This window comes from Macadamia integrifolia, unplaced genomic scaffold (assembly GCF_013358625.1).
Source record: "Macadamia integrifolia cultivar HAES 741 unplaced genomic scaffold, SCU_Mint_v3 scaffold_100A, whole genome shotgun sequence".
In the NCBI taxonomy this organism is placed as follows: domain Eukaryota; kingdom Viridiplantae; phylum Streptophyta; class Magnoliopsida; order Proteales; family Proteaceae; genus Macadamia; species Macadamia integrifolia.
The window spans coordinates 57,938-58,343 of NW_024870615.1; the positions used below are offsets into that span (position 1 = coordinate 57,938).

The 406-nt window shown below is 32.0% G+C and overlaps 1 protein-coding gene across 3 annotated transcripts in view; it reads right to left on the reverse strand.

The window, feature by feature from the left end:
* LOC122070779 (calcium-dependent protein kinase 1-like) overlaps nucleotides 1-406 on the reverse strand; it is a 9,220-nt gene that overhangs the window by 7,034 nt on the left and 1,780 nt on the right. The gene's annotated exons all lie outside the window — the stretch shown is intronic.

A 406-nucleotide genomic window follows, 5' to 3' on the forward strand; every position in this document is an offset into this window, starting at 1 on the left:
AAAAAAAAAAAAAAAAAAAAAAAAAAAAGGTTCCAGAAAAGGGGTGACAGAATCACTCATTTGCAAGATTCATCAACACATACAAATGAAAGGATAGTTTAACTTTAACATGGTGCTTGCCACCTTTGAAGTCTTAACTTTTCATGTCAAAAAAGTTTTCTGTTTCTTGTTTTAGAGTTTAATGATGGTATTGGATTTCTAAAGTTGCTTACAGGATACCCAACGGATTAACTTAATTTTGCAACAGCCCTTCACCCCCACTCCAAAACATGTACCTCTATGTAAATTTTAAGATGATCAACTCCTTCAAGTCGGCCATAATGAATGGCATTAGACAGAAAAATAAATAAGAAAATATGAAGAACCTAAATATATATGATCTCTTTTTTCCTTTCTCCTCCTCCTT